Here is a 16,594-nt window from a genome sequence, read left to right on the forward strand (position 1 = left end):
CAAAACCCCCTTTATATTCATATACCCATCCAAGCACCTTTTTAAATGTTGCATTTGTACCAGCCTCCACCACTTCCACTGGCAGCTCATTCCATACACGCACCATCCTTTGAGTGAAAAAGTTGCCCCTTAGGTCTCTTTTAAATGTTTCCCCTCCCACCCTAAACATGCCTTCTAGTTCTGGACTCCCTGAACCCAGGGAAAAGACCTTGTCTATTTACCCTATCCACGAACCTCTATGATTTTATAAACCTCTACAAGGTCACCCCTTAGCCTCCAATGCTCCAGGGAAAACAGCCCCAGTCTATTCAACCTCTCCCTATACCTCGAACCATCCAACCTTGGCAACATCCTTGTGAATCTTTTCTGAACACTTTCAAGTTTTGCAACATCCTTCCTACAGGAGGGAGACCAGAACTGCACATAATATTCCAAAAGTGGCCTAACCAACATCCTGTAGAGCCACAACATGATCTCCCAACTCCTGATTTGCTTTTCCAAAATGCAGCTCCTCACATTTATCTAAATTAAATTCCATCTGCCACTCCTCAGCCCATTGGCCATCTGATCAGGATCCCATTGTACTCTGAGGTTACCTTCAATTTTGGTGTCATCTGCAAATGTACTAACTGTACCTTCTAAGTTCACATCCAAATCATTTATGTAAATGATGAAAAGCAGTGGACCCAGTATTGATGCTTGTGGTACACCACTGATCATAGGCCTCCAGTCTGAAAAGCAACCCTCCACCACCATTCTCTTTCTTCTACCTTTGAGCCAGTTCTGCATCCAAATGTATTCCATGTCATCTAACTATGCTAACCAGTTTACCATGAGAAACCTTGTTGAACACCTTTCTGAAGTCTGTATAGATCATGTCCACCACTCTGCCCTCATTAGTCCTCTTTGTTATTTCTTCAAAAAACTCAATCAAGTTTGTGAGACATGACTTCCCATGCACAAAGCCATGTCGATTATCCCTAATCAGTCCTTGCTTATTCAAATATATGTACATCCTGTCCCTCAGGATTCCCTCCAACAACATGCCCACTACCAACGTCAGGCTCACTGGCCTATAGTTCTCTGGCTTTTCCTTTCTTAAATAGTGGCATCACATTAGCCAACCACCAGTCTTCCGGCACTTCATCTATGACTGTCGATGATAAAAATACCTCAGCAAGGGGTCCAGCAACCACTGCCTCATCTTCCCACAGAGTTCTCGGATACACCTGATCAGATCCTGGGGATTTATCTGCTTTTATGTGTTTCAAGACATCCAGAACTTCCTCCTCTGTAATATGGACATTTTTCAAGATGTCACCATCTATTTCCCCACATTCTAGATCTTCCATGTCCTTTTCCACATTAAACACTGATGCAAAATACTCATTTTGTATCTCCCCCATCTCCTGTGGTTCCACACATAGGCTGCCTTGCTGATCTTTGAGAGCATATATTCTCTCCCTAGTTGCCCTTTTGTCCTTAATATGTTTATAAAATTCTTTTTGGATTCTCCTTAACCCTATTTGCCAAAACACCTCATGTCACCTTTTTGCCCTCCTGATTTCCCTCATAAGTATACTCCTACTGCCTTTGTACTCTTCTAAGGATTCACTCGATCTCTGCTGGTTATACCTGACAAATGTTTTCTTTTTTTCTTAAGCAAAACCTCAATTTCTTTAGTCATCCAGCATTCTCTACATCTGCCAGCCTTGCCCTTTACCCAACCAGATTATATATACTCTCCGTACTCTCGTAATCTCATTTTAGAAGCCTTCCCATTTTCTAATCACCCCTTTACCTGCAAACATCTGTCCCCAATCAACGTTTGAAAGTTCTTGCCTAATACCATCAAAATTGGCCTTTCTCCAATTTTGAACTTTAACTTTTAGATCCAGCCTACCCTTTTCCATCACTATTTTAAAACTATTAGAACTATGGTCTCTGGCCCCAGAGTGCTCTCATATTGATATTAGGGACATCGTATTGGGTATTTAGATAGATAGGATATGTTCAGGCACAGTCAGTAGACATCTATGAAAAGGATGTCATGTTTGTGGAATTTTGAAGAGATCCAAATGACAAATAAAACTCATTCTCCCACTTATAGAGTCATAGAGATGTACAGCATGGAAACAGACCCTTCGGTCCAACCCGTCCATGCCAACCAGATATCCCAACCCAGTCTAGACCCACCTGCCAGCACCTGGTCCATATCCCTCTGAACCCTTCCTATTCATATACCCATCCAAATGCCTCTTAAATGTTGCAATTATACCAGCCTCCACCACTTCCTCTGGCAGCTCATTCCATACACGTACCACCCTCTGAGTGATAAAGTTGCCCCATAGGTCTCTTTTATGTAGAACATAGAACATTATAGTGCAGCACAGGCCCTTCAGCCCTCGATGTTGCGCCAACCTGTCATACCAATCTGAAGCCCATCTAACCTACACGATTCCATGTACATCCATTTGCTTGTCCAATGACGACTTAAATGTACTTAAAGTCAGTGAATCTACTACCATTGAAGGCAAAGCATTCCATACCCTTACTACTCTGAGTAAAGAAACTACCTCTGACATCTGTCCTATATCTATCACCCCTCAATTTAAAGCTATGCCCCCTCGTGCTCACCATCACCATACTTGGTGAAAGGCTCTCCCTGTCCACCCTATCTAACCATCTGATTATCTTATATGTCTCTATTAAGTCACCTCTCAACCTTCTTCTCTCTAACAAAAACAGCCTCAGGTCCCTCAGCCTTTCCTCGTAAGACCTTCCCTCCATACCAGGCAACATCCTAGTAAATCTCCTCTGCACCCTTTCCAAAGCTTCCACATCCTTCTTATAATGCGGAGACCAGAACTGTACACAATACTCCAAGTGTGACCGCACCAAAGTTTTGTACAGCTATAGCGTAACCTCATGGTTCCAGAACTTGATCCCTCTATTAATAAAAGCTAAAACACTGTATGCCTTCTTAACAACCCTGTCAACCTGAGTGGCAACTGTCAAGGATCTGTGTACCTGGACACCGAGATCTCTCTACTCATCTAAACTACCAAGAATCTTACCATTAGCCCACTACTTTGCATTCCGGTTACTCCGAACAAAGTGAATCACCTCACACTTGTCCGCATTAAACTCCATTTACTACCTCTCAGTCCAGCTCTGCAACTTATCTATGTCTCTCTGTAACCTACAACATCCTTCATCACTATCTCCAACTCCACTGACCTTAGTGTTGTCAAATTTACTAACCCACCCTTCTACACCGTCATCCAGATCGTTTATAAAAATAACAAACAGGAGTGGACCCAACACCGACCCTTGCGGTATATCACTAGTAACTGGACTCCAGGATGAACATTTCCCATCAACCACCACCCTCTGTCTTCTTTCAGCAAGCCAATTACTGATCCAAACTGCTATATCTCCCACAATCCCATTTCTCCACATTTTGCACAATAGCCTACTGTGGGGAATCTGATCGAATGACTTGCTGAAATCCTTATACATTACATCAACCGGTTTACTCTCATCTACCTGTTTGGTCACCTTCTCAAAGAACTCAATAAGGTTTGTGAGGCATGACCTACCCTTCACAAAACCGTGCTGGCTATCCCTAATCAAATTATTCTTTTCTAGATGATTATAAATCATCTTATAAAATCTCTTATAACCTTTTCCAACACTTTACCAACAACTGAAGTAAAGCTCACTGGTCTATAATTACCAGGGTTGTCTCTACTCCTCTTCTTGAACAGGGGAACCCCACATTTGCTATCCTCCAGTCTTCTGGCACTATTCCTGTAGACAATGATGATTTAAAGATCAATGCCAAAGTCTCGGCAATCTCCTCCCTGGCTTCCCAGAGATCAGAGGATAAATCCCATCTGACCCAGGGTACTTATCTATTTTCACACTCTGCAGGATTTCTAATATCTCTTCCTTGTGGACCTCAATCCCACCTAGTCTAGTAGCCTGTATCTCAGTATTCTCCTCGACAATATTGTCATTTTCTAGAGTGAATACTGTCGAAAAATATTCATTTAGTGCTTCCCCTATCTCCTCTGACTCCACACACAACTTCCCTCTAATCTTACTCTTGTCATTCTTTTATTCCTTAAATACCTATAGAAAGCCTTAGGGTTTACCCTGATCCTATCTGGCAACAACTTCTCATGTCTCCTCCTGGCTCTTCTGAGCTCTCTCTTTAGGTCTTTCCTGGCTACCTTGTAACCCTCAAGCACCCAAACTGAGCCTTCACATCTCATCCGAACAAAAGCCTTCTTCTTCCTCTTAACCAGAGATTCCACTTCCTTCGTAAACCTCGGCTCCCACGCTCTACAGCTTCCTCCCTGCCTGTCAGGTACATACTTATCTAGGACACACAGTAGCTTTTCCTTGAAAAAGCTCCATATTTCTAATGTGCCCATCCCCTGCAGTTTCCTTCCCCATCCTATTCTTCCTAAATCTTGCCTAATCGCATCGTAATTGCCTTTCCCTCAGCTGTAACTCTTGCCCAGTGGTATACACCTATCCCTTTCTATCATTAAAGTAAACATAACAGAATTGTGATCGCTATCACCAAAGTGCTCACCTACTTTCAAGTCAAACATATCTTTCCCCTCTCACCCTAAACCTATGCCCTCTAGTTTTGGACTCCCCTCCCCCAGGGAAAAGACTTTGCCTATTTACCCTATCCATGCTCTGACATGGCAAAGCATGCTTACTAGGGGTGCTAGCACATTAGAACTATAAAAATCACTCCACATCAAATGGCTGGTTGGATGCTGGATCTGCCATTTTGCACCTTGCTAGCCCTTTAGTTGTCCTCTCAAATACTTCCTATTGACCATATGTTTCTTCATCTGTATCTGGGACCTACTACTACAGTAATTCAATTTAAAGATATCAGCATGGGACTTTCAGGTAAGCTGCATATGACTTTTCTTTGTTGCTACAATGTGCATTGAGGTATTATGTTCATTGTTATTAAAGAAGTGTTGTAAAGGCATTGGAGTCAGAAGGCAGTGTTGTCAAACTTTAACAACTAATGCTGAGGACTTTGAAGGCCAGTAAACAAACAGCCTACTTTCACTAGTGGGCAATCGTTGCTGTTCCTTTTGGTCTCTAACATGACAAGACTGGAGTGGAATTTATATAGAGAGACAGGCTAAGGGCTCAGTAGGAAACTGCAGCCACTTTGGCTATCAGAGAGTGTTCCTACTACCTCTGTCTCTTTGACATACAAACTGTGCAGCAGCTAAGACACTTCATCCATTAGGATCTGCAGCTGTATTCACATGTTATTATTTCGTCATCTCATTGATGTTGATGTGCTGTTTACTTCACTTCCCCCCCCTGCCAGATGGAAACTGGACAGCAAAAATTCTCAACCTGAAATTCAGGATAGTTACCTGATGATCCAGCTTGTTACTTTTTCCTCCAAATCTCCAACAGTCACTAACATCTCAAGTCAACTTGATGTTCCTCAATCTTTTTTTGTATGAAATCTCGTACTTGAAAATATCGAAAAAGGTCCTTGCTAGGCAACCCGAAGTTCTGACACAATAATAAATGGTAAAACCCTCTCCAGTCTTAATGCCAGCATTTATGAGAGGATTTTAAAGTCCACATTCAATAAGAATATAGGTCTGTACGAAGTACAGTCATCTGGGGCTTTTCCTTTCTTAAGAATGAGACAGATATTTGCTTCTCTTAGAGAGGGTGGGAGACTACCCTGACTATATGAATAGTTATACATATCTATAAGTGGTCTGATGAATTAATCTATAAACTCTTTATAGAACTCAACCTGACACCTGCTCCGAGGTTAAGCTTGAAAGGACCAGATTCTTAAAAAACATACTCTGTCTTCCTTCTCTATCCTCCAAGCCCTCCGACTTAAACAACTCGAAGTAGAATTTTCTAAAGGCTGCATTGATCATTTTAGGATCAGAAGTCAAAGTACCAGCACCTTCTCTAATAGGTGTAATGAATTGGGGAGCCTTTTTCTTTCTGGCAAGGTATGCTAGATACCTGCTTGGCTTATCGCCTTGCTCAAATAATCTCTGCTTCGCACCTAGTAACTCCCTCTTTGCTGTTTAAGTGCGGTATTCAAAGTAGCCCTGAGGGCTGTAGTTCACTGTAATTTAGTAATGGATGGCCTATCTACATACGTTGACTCAGCTGCCTTCAGGTGAGCCTCAAGCAGATGTTATTGTTCTCCCTTTTGTCTTTTCCGGGTAGAATATGAGATAACCAAGCTGCGCACATATGCCTGAGCAGTCTCCCACATCACCGATTAGCTACAGGCTGTACTTGAATTGATACCCCAGAAAGTTTTAAATTCCTGCGAGAAATATTCTATGAACTTACTATCCTTCAATAGGAAAGGGTCCATACGCCAATGTCTGGAACACATCTTGTCATCACTAGTCCATATACACTGCTGCATGGTCAGAAATAGTTTTATTCCCTATTTTACAAGACAACATCAAATTCAGAAAGGTTGAGGGGACAAAAAGCATATCGATTCTGGTATGACACTTGAGTGGGTTAGAATAAAAAGTAAACTTTCTACCCTCAGGCTGAAAACACCTGCACGCATCTACCCGAACCAACTCTCTATTCAGATCAATCAACTGCCTAGATCTCAAAGATATACCCACAAAGCTCCTAGATATCCTGTCCACCTCAGGGTCGATAACACAATGAAAATCTCCTCCTATAATTATGTTGCGCACCCAGAGAGCCATCGACTTGGAGACCGTATCTGATAGAAATTTAAAAGAATGTGTCGGGAGCAATATACATTTAAAATTCTGTACTCCTCTCCATATATTAGGGCTTTAAGTAATATATACCATCTGGACTTGTCTTTGATCTGGCTTAACATTTGGGAGGGAAGGTTCTTCCGGATAAGAACGGCCACTCCCCGACCTTTTGAACTAAAAGATGAAAAGAACACCTGACCAAATCCTCCTGCTGCAGCTTCGAATGCTCCTTATCAAGTAGGTGTGTTTCCTGTAAAAGGGCTAAATCAACCTTCTCTTTTTTAAGACTTGAAAGTATCTTTTTCCTTTTAATTGACGAGTGGTTCACTTTGACATTTCAGGTGCACCATTTAAACGAATGACTAGCCATGATGGTTATTGTGCTTTGACAAAGGGTCAGTTAGACTCGAAGCGTCAGCTCTTTTCTCTCCTTACAGATGCTCCAAGACTTGCTGAGATTTTCCAGCATTTTCTCTTTTTTGGTTTCAGATTCCAGCATCGACAGTAATTTGCTTTTATCCAAGTGTTTAACCCATCGCCACCTCTCTTCCAGGAATGCCTACCCTGAAGAAGTACTGCTCTTATCTCCGACAGGATTTTCATTTGTCTCTCTCTCTCTCTCTCTCTCTGTCCAGCTTCACCGCTTTCCTTTTCTCTCTCAGTGTTAGACAAGGTATTTACTAAGACTCGCTTCCACAGCCATATTTCCTTCCTCAGTGACTGTCTTCGCCTCCGACTTAAGAGCTTTGACAAAGGGTCAGTTAGACTCGAAACATCAGCTCTTTTCTCTCCTTACAGATGCTGCAAGACTTGCTGAGATTTTCCAGCATTTTCTCTCTTTTAAAGTTAAAAGGAGACTTTCCCCCTTGTCCACAGGTGGCATTCCCACCTTCCAATAATCCCACCATAACACCTCACAGCTAGAGCCATGCCCTTGACCCAGACATTACAGAGTAAAATAAACAAATGCCAATGTCTTATAGTACAAGAATTAGAAGTGGACCACCAACTCGCCCCCTCCATATTATTACCTCAGCACTCTTAACAAAACAGCAATGTAAAATAAAATATATAAAATTACAATCCCAGCAAATATTAAGGAAAATAAAACCTCAGAAACATCCCCCAACAGCCAGATAAACCAAGCGAGTTATAGATAAGAGTTAAAAGAAAGAACCCTCCCCAAGGAAGGATGGAAAAGAGAAAAGGGGAGGAGGAGAGAAAAAAGTGGCTAAAATAAAGTCATTGTCCATATAGTTCAAGTCTATCAGTCTATTTGAGAGCATCCAAAAATTCTTTTACATTTTCCAGTGATCCAAAGTTATACACAGACCCTTCATGACTGAAGCGCAGCATTGCCAGGTATCACATGGAATACTAAATATTTAAATCCCTCAGATGCTACGACCGAAGAAAAGTCCTGGAACAGCATTATTTTGGATCCCTTGTATACCATGACTTGTATACCAAAACTCTGGAGGCCTCCAGCAACATGTTTTTCCCTGTAGTGCTGGAGTTGCACTGGGACCGAGTGGGCCTGCTCAACCCGCACCTGGCCTAAATCAGACTTCAGCTTCAGTAGTTGTGGGAGCCATTGCTCCAAAAAGCCAAGAAGCTGGCCTTCCTCCACCCATTTGGGAAGGCCCAGCAAATGAGTAATTTTCCAATGACCTCGATTTTAAAAGTCATTGATATTCTCTTCTAAGACCCGGACTTGATGTTCCAGAGCCCAGAACCCAGACCCCAGACCTGACCCACAGAAGATTTAGCATCGGTCTTGGAGGCCGCAGCATGACCAAGATCGACTCCCACCTGGACTGGGTCTCTTCGATGAGTCAATCTTCTCTTGGAGCTTAACAAACTCTTGAGATCAGGCTCGCCTCTGGAGGTAAGTCCCCTGGGGTGGCTGCGGACACATCTGCTGCGGGGGCGGTGGAGGGGTTCCTGCCTGTTGCGAATTCTGTTGTCCTTTATTTTGGTAATTTTAAAATGTATCAAACTGCTAAAGTTTGATGCAGAAATACTACAGCTGCAGGGAGAAAAAGGTATTTTTAGCAGTTTAAAAAGTGAGGGGAGGGTAGGAAGCCCACTTTAGCAGACTCAGACCTACTGGGTTGCCGCCATCTTGAATCTCTCCGTTCTTTTGCTTTTTATTTGTCAGATGAGCATCCTTTAATGGTATTGAGGTAATCTCAACAGTTTGAAAATCTTCTTCAATACATTCATTGAATGTCATTCTTTATTTTCCACAGGTAAAATGATTATTAGTGTTTTGTAAGCAAGGGAAATGGGAGTGAGGTAATATTGTTTTATTGTTTAACCATTAATTCAAAACTCAAGTTATAATTAGTTTAAAACTTCAAATAGGATCCATGCTGGATGTAAATTTGCTCGCTGAACTGGAAGGTTTGTTTTCAGACATTTTGTCACCATACCAGGTAACATCATTAGTGAACCTAGTATGGTGATGAAATGTCTGAAAATGAACCTTCCAACTCAGCGAGCAACCTTACATCCAGAACCTCAACCTGAGCCACAAATCTTCTCAAAACTCACTAGGATCCATGCTATTTAAATATCTGACAGCATTAAAATCAGCAATCACTATTCTGAAGAAATGGTTTTTGAAGCATATAAATTTCATTGAGTGCAAGACAGAAAAAGAAGTATGAGATGAGCACCATCTGCTGGATACTCAGACTACAGTTTCTAAAATAATGTTAGATTTGACTGCAATCCTTGACTAGAAAAACTTCAATTTCTAAGAAATCTGTTTCAATGATATGCGGATTCTCTCTGGGAGTTAGAACTAAGCTGCTTATCTTTTGACAAGCTGTGTGAAGGCAAATTCTCCCTTCGGAAAAATTCTACATAATGAGTAGGAATTGAATTTCTGACCAATAAATTGAATGCTGTTTATATTCTTGCAGTGTTCAAATTCCAATAAAGTTGTCAATAAATAACAATCACAATTTTCTCAAGAACTTTGTGTTAACCCATATTTATGAATATTTTTGACACTTGTTTGCTTCAGTATAAATCATATATTTGTATCAACAAGAGATTTAAGCATTTCCATTTATCTTAAAGCAGAGAGCAGTATTAAATGATAGTTTTCTTCACAAAAGGGAAGTAAACTGGTGTCTCCAGGAGTCAGTCACAAGACCACTGCTCATTTCATGTATTTTAACTGTAATATTCTTGGTGTCATTGTGCTGTTAAATATCTACAGAGTCTGTTGAGGTTAGGAGAATATAATTATTTTAGAAACATCTTACTGTAGCTTCATAGAAACTAGAAGCAGAAGTAGGTCATTCAGTTCTTTGATTCTGCTCCACCACTCAAAATGATCATACAGTTGAAAGTATGTTCCATAGTCCTGCTTTCTCCCTGTGCAGTTTGATACTTCTAATATCTAAAAATTAATAATTCTTTCTTGAATATCTCAGGGTCCCAGTCTTGTATGGTAACAAATTCAACAGGATGACCACCCTGTGAGTGAAAAAATGTTTCTTCATCTCAATTCTAACATATCCTGAGATTGTGACCCCTGTTCTAAACCTTCCTCCCTCTCCCCAAAGGGGGGAATACGTTTTACCTACATGCAATCTTCTAGCCTTGTTAGAATTTTATATTTCAATTGGATCCTCTTTCATCCTTCTAAACTCTGGTGCATTCAGGCCCAGTCAAACTAATCTCTTCTCATAGGACAATCCTGCAATCCCTGGTATAGCTTATTCTACCTTCACTGCACCCCATCCATAACAAGTATATTGTCTCTGAGGCAGGCTGAAACTGCAAACAATACTCCAGGTGCAGTCTCATCAGAGCCTTGTAATTAAAAAAAACACTTCTGAACTCAAATTCTCTCACTTTGAAGGCTAACATATTATTTGTCACCTTCATTGCTGGCTGCAGCTACATACTTACCTTAAGTTGTTGGTATAAAAGGACACATAGGTCTCATCAGTCATTCTCTCCTCTCAAATTACAATTCTCAAATCTCACATTTATCCACTTTATATTGCATTTGCCCACTCACTCAGCTTGTCCAAATCACACTGAAGCATCTCTGCTCTGCATCCTCCTCACAGTTCACCTCCCACCCAGCTTTGTATTACCTCCATATTTAAAGATATCAGATTAACTCCCTTACCTAAATCATATATTGTGAATAATAGTGGGGTCCTAGCACTGATCCCTGGGGATCACCAGTAGTCACTGTCTGCCAACTGGAAAAAGATCTCCTCCATGAGGACCCTGCTCCTAGTCCTACTAGATGCAACTAAACCGGTTTCTTTTGATACTTGCTATGGATGAGGTGCAGTGAAGGTAGAATAAGCTATACCAGGGATTGCAGGATTGTCCTATGAGAAGAGATCCCAACATCCCAGAAATCGGAATACCTACCAATGACATTTCCTCAACCACGTATTCATCTGATATATCCTGTCATTTCTGTGTTTGCTGGCACATAGCACTGGTAGTAATCCTGAGATTTTGTATTGTAGGACCTCATCCCTTTTTCTTGGTTACCAATACGTAAGGGAAGAATTGAAAAGTGTGGTGCTGGAAAAGTGCAGCAGGCCAGGCAGCATCCAAGGAGCAGGAGAATCGATGTTTTGGGCATAAGCCCTTCTTCAGGAATGAAGCTGGTGTGCCAAGCTGGCTGAGATAAAAGGTGGGGGTTGCGGGGGCGCTGGGAATACGATAGGTGGAAGAAGGTGAGGGTGAGGGTGATAAGCCGGAGAGGGGGTGGGGGCGGAGAGATCAGGAAGAAGATTGCAGGTCAAGAGGGCGATGCTGAATCCGGGGCTTGGGACTGAGATAAGGTGGAGGGAGGGGAAACTAGGAAGCTGGAGAAATCTACATTCATATTGTGTGGTTAGAGGGTTCCTAGGCGGAAGATGAGGCGCTCTTCCTCCAGGCGTCGTGTGGCCAGGGTCTGGCGATGGAGGAGTCCAAGGATCTGCATGTCCTTGGTGGAGTGGGAGGGGGAGTTAAAGTGTTCAGCCATGGGGCGGTTGGGTTGGTTGGTGCAGGTGTCCCAGAGGTGTTCCCTGAAATGTTCCACAAGTAGACGGCCTGTCTCCCCAATGTAGAGGAGACCACATCGGGTGCAGCGGATACAGTAAATGATGTGTGTGGAGGTGCCGGTGAATTTGCAACGGATATAGAAGGATCCATTGGGCCTTGGAGGGAGGTGATGGGGGAGGTGTGGGCGCAGGTTTTGCACTTCTGGCTGTTGCAGGGGAAGGTGCCGGGAGTGGAGGTTGGGTTGGTGGGGGGTGTGGACCTGACGATGGGAGTCGCGGAGGGAGTGGTCTCTCCAGAATGCTGATGGGGTGGGGAGGGAAATATATCCCTGGTGGTGGGATCTGTTTGGAGGTGGCAGAAATGACGGAGGATGATACGATGTATCTGGAGGTTGGTGGGGTGGAAGGTGAGGACCAGTGGTGTTCTGTCCTGGTGGCGATTGGAGGGGCGGGGCTCAAGGGCGGAGGTGCGGGAAGTGGAGGTGATGCTCTCCACTGCATCTTCGACCACGTCGGAGGGGAAATTGCAGTCTTTGAAGAAGAAGACCATTTGGGTAGTTCAGTAGTGGAATTGGTCCTCCTGGGAGCAGATGCGGCAGAGGCGAAGAAATTGGGAATATGGGATGGCGTTTTTACAGGGGCCAGGGTGGGAGGAGGTGTAATCTAGGTAGCTGTGGGAGTCGGTCAGTTTGTAGTAAATGTCTATGTTGAGTCAGTCGCCCAAGATAGAAATGGAGAGGTCTAGGAAAGGGAGGGAGGAATCTGAGACGGTCCAGGTAAATTTGAGGTCGGGCTGAAAGGTGTTAGTAAAGTGGATGAACTGTTCAACCTCCTCATGGGAGCACAAGGTAGCACCAATACAATCATCGACGTAGCGGAGGAAAAGGTGGGGGATGGTGCCAAGTGTAGCTGTGGAAGATGGACTGTTCCACATATCCGATGAAGAGGCAGACATAGTTGGGGCCCATGTGGGTGCCCATGGCTACTCCTTTGGTTTGGAGGAAGTGGGAGGATTGGAAGGAGAAGTTGTTAAGAGTGAGGACCAGTTCAGTCAGTTGAAGGAGGGTGTTAGTGGAAAGGTACTGGTTGGGTCGGCGGGAGAGGAAGAAGCAGAGGGCTTTGAGGGCTTCGTGATGGCAGAAGGAAGTGTGTAGGGACTGGATGTCCATCGTGAAGATAAGGCATTGGGGGCCGGGGAAGCGAAAATCTTGGAGGAGGTGGAGGGTGTTGGTGGTGTCCCGAATGTAGGTGGGGAGTTCTTGGACTAAGGGGGATAGGACGGTGTCGAGGTATACAGAGATGAGTTCGGTGGGGCAAGAGCAGGCTGAGACAATGGGTCGGCCGGGGCAGTAAGGGAAGCACTAGCTATTCACCATCTCCACTCTGCAGCCTCTCCAAGCCATCATTGATTAAGGTATCAGGGAACTAACAGCCACTCTAAAGTCCCTTTTTCTGCAACAGAAATGCTTGTCTGCTCAGTTGAAATGCCCGACAATTCATTTTGCCACAAGGTTGCAAGCAAGAGAAAAAGCCTTCTTGTAATGGTTTATCTTGTCTCATTAGCATGTCACAATCAGAGTTAGCCCCTTATACTATATTACGAATCAGGACTTGGGTACAAAGGACATAGATTTGAAGATAATCTAGGCAGTAAAATTCCATGAGGAGACAGGCATTTAATATGGAGAATTGTATTGTGGGAGGAGTTTTCAAGAAGTGAGGTTAGTGAATTTCGCTTGGGCATTCCCAAAGGGATTTTAACTCCATACTTAGTCTCAGTAGAAACTTTTTGGCTGATGGGTGGGAGCAAGAACATAGATGACCATAAGCAATCAATAGAGAATTGTGGGAATTCCCTCCAGGAACCAACTATATGATATGCACTGGTCCTAGACTCAATTGGGAGCCTAGATTAAAGCAAGATAACTAAGCATTATTTGGTCAATATCATCTTTAAAAGGAGTTCACGAGAAAAAAGGTTCACTTAGTAAATTGTGTATTGGACATAAAGTTAGATCACTCATTGTAAGAACATATACTCCATCTTAAAGTTTTAATCATGGATTACTAACAGCAGTATTTGTTGCCTATCTCTTATGGACCTTAAGGTGACTATCATCCTTATGGTGGCACAGCACTTACACTGGTCTTCAGGAATCCCAGAATTTTGGTTCAGCAATTGCAATTACATTTATCAGTCAGGATATATGTATTATGGAATGGAATCTTTTAGGCTATTTACATAGGATTAGCTGCAGAGAATCAAGTCTTCCAGCTCAACCATTCTATGCCAGAGTTTCTGCTTTGATCAAACTTCCTCCCAATTTTCCTCCTCTAAATCTATCACTATAATCCTTTACTGTTTGTTGCTTGTGTGCTTTTTCAATTTTTTCTTCATAAGTACATATTTGCTTCAACCACTCCCTGAGACTTTGAGTTCCATTCATTTCATGACACCTTGAAGAAAAAACATTTGATTTATTTTGAATTCCTTACTCGCTTTTGTGGAACTCTTATTGGTAGCCTAAATTTATGGTCTTAAAGTACATTTACTTGTATTGAATGCCATTTGCTAATTATTTGACTATTCTGTAGGTTATTAATATTTTCTTGTAATTTGTTGCGGTACTCCTCAACATCACCTCACCTTCTCACCTACAATTTATTACGATGTGAAAATTTAAAAATAATGCTTTCAGTTCCAAAGCCAGGAAACAACCTCATGAACTTCCTCTGCACCCCCGCCAGTGCCAGTCCATCCTTTCTCAACTAAGGAGATCAAAAGTGCACACAGTACTCCAGCTGTGGCCTCACCAGCATTCTACAGTGCTGCAGCTTAACGTCCCTATTTTTGAACTCACAGCACAGAATCAGACAAGTTAATGGCTGTTTTAAGTATGTCCAACAGAAAGGCTGCAGTTGTGAGTAGAGTGGGTTCTTTCTTGATTATATGTTTTTGGAGATATGTCTCTTCATTAAACTTAAAACATAAGCCATAACTATTAACTTAACCTGGGGCAGTGTTTGGTGGAGGAATAAGATGGTGTTATTTTCTGGGTCTGTAGATTGTGAAGGAGCAAAAATGGCCTTTAGTACAGTGATGTGCACTTCTTGTCAGGGTTTAAGGGTTACTGGCTCTAATGCAACGAGGGGTATGTCGGGTGCCAAGAGATCAATTGTGTTAGGGGATTCTGCAGTCTGAGGTATAGACAGATGTTTCTGTGCCCAGCAGCAAAAATGCAGAATGGTGCCTTGTTTCCCTGGTGCCAGGATCAAGGATGGCTCAGAGAGGGTGCAGCATGTTTTCACTGGGGAGAGGGGCCAGCAAGAGGTCCATGTCTACACTGGAAACAATGACATAGGAAGGGAAAAAGGTTGAGATTCTGAAGGAAGATTACAGAAATTTTAGGTAGAAATTTAAAAAGGAGGCCCTCAAGGGTAGTAATACCTGGATTACTCCCAGTGCTACAAGCTAGTGAGGGCAGGAGTAGGAGGATAGAGCAGATGAATGCATGGCTGAGGAGCTGGTGTATGGGAGAAGGATTCATATTTTTGGATCATTGGAATCTCTGTTGGGGTAGAAGCAACCTGTTCAAGAAGGACAGATTGCACCTAAATTGGAAGGGGACTAATATACTGGCAGGGAAATTTGCTAGAACTGCTTGGGAGAATTTAAACTAGTAAGATTCGGGGGTGGGGGGACCCAGGGAGACAGTGAGGGAGATCAATCTGAGACTAGTACAGCTGAGAAAAGAAGCGAGTCAAACAGTCAGGGGACAAGGTAGGACTGGGATATCATAGCAATTACAGAAACATGGCTCAGGGATGGGCAGGACTGGCAGCTTAATATTCAGGATACAAATGCTACAGGAAGGATAGAAAGGGAGACATGAGAGGAGGGGGAGTTTGCATTTTTGATAAGGGATAGCATTATAGCTGTGCTGAGGGAAGACATTTCCAGAAATACATACAGGGAAGTTATTTGGGTAGAACTGAGAAATAAGAAAGGGATAATCACCTTATTGGGATTATATTATAGACCCCCCCCCCCCCCCCCCCAATAGTCAGAGGGAAATTGAGAAACAAACTTGGAAGGAGAACTCAGCTATCTGTAAGAATAATAGGGTGGTTACGGTAGGGGATTTTAACTTTCCAGGCATTGACTGGGACTGCCATAGTGTTAAAGGTTTAGATGGAGAGGAATTTGTTAAGTGAGTACAAGACAATTTTCTGATTCAGTATGTAGATGTACCTACTAGAGAAGGTGCAAAACCTGACCTACTCTTGGGAAATAAGGCAGGGCAGGTGAGCGGGGGAGAACTTTGGGGCCAGCGACCATAATTCTATTAGATTTAGAATAGCGATGGAAAAGGATAGACCAGATCTAAACGTTGAAGTTCTAAATTTGACGATATTAGGCAAGAACTTTCAAAAGCTGATTAGGGGCAGATGTTCGCAGGTAAAGGGACAGCTGGAAAATGGGAAGCCTTCAGAAATGAGATAACAAGAATCCAGAAAAAGTATATTCCTGTCAGGGTGAAAGGAAAGGCTGGTAGGTACAGGGAATGCTGGATGACTAAAGAAATTGAGGATTTGGTTAAGAAAAAGGACGCATATGTAAGGTATAGACAGGATAGCGCGAGTGAATCCTTAGAAGAGTAGAAAGGAAGTAGGAGTAGACTTAAGAGGGAAATCAGGAGGGCAAAAAGGGGACACAAGATAGCTTTGGCAAATAGAATTAAGGGGGATCCAAAGAGTTTTTACAAATATATG

The sequence above is a fragment of the Chiloscyllium punctatum genome, chromosome 3 (genome assembly GCF_047496795.1).
Source record: "Chiloscyllium punctatum isolate Juve2018m chromosome 3, sChiPun1.3, whole genome shotgun sequence".
Taxonomy (NCBI): Eukaryota; Metazoa; Chordata; class Chondrichthyes; order Orectolobiformes; family Hemiscylliidae; genus Chiloscyllium; species Chiloscyllium punctatum.